This window comes from Pollicipes pollicipes, unplaced genomic scaffold (genome assembly GCF_011947565.3).
Source record: "Pollicipes pollicipes isolate AB1234 unplaced genomic scaffold, Ppol_2.1 Scaffold_7231;HRSCAF=8579_pilon_pilon_pilon, whole genome shotgun sequence".
NCBI lineage: Eukaryota > Metazoa > Arthropoda > Thecostraca > Pollicipedomorpha > Pollicipedidae > Pollicipes > Pollicipes pollicipes.
The window spans coordinates 45,769,676-45,770,205 of NW_023597034.1; positions in this window are offsets into that span (position 1 = coordinate 45,769,676).

Consider the following 530-nt stretch of genomic DNA (forward strand, 5'->3'; position numbering starts at 1 on the left):
TATCCGACCACAACTGACTGGCCGCCGCTGTGTTGACGCGAATCACTCCCGAGTTATGCGCTACTGCCACCTAGTGTCCATATTACGAACCCTAGCTTTACCTTGACAGCCTAGGTGTACGCTGCTGGTCGATATGGCTCATCGCGCCTTCGTAGTCCCGTAATACGCATACTGGGGCCGGGAGGTCTGTAGCCCCAGGAGTCACGCAAACATGTGAATGGACATCGGAAACGAACCCTAGGATTCTTGTCATTAGGTTCTGTACGCGCTGAGGACAAATATTATTATCACAATCTGATTTCACGCCGACTTTTGTTTTCCCCAATGGGACACAGTGGATAAGTGGTGCGGGTAGAACGAGAGCCCGGGAATGCGTGCCCACCCCCCCCCCCTCCCCTCACACTTAGCTCCCGACGGGCACAAGGGCGTGGTTTGAACTTCCGAAGGGCTGCACGCGGGTCGCAGTAAGGGGCCCTAACCCGCAGGGCAGGGCCCTCAAATACAAGTCAGATGGCCCTTACGCCGATTGG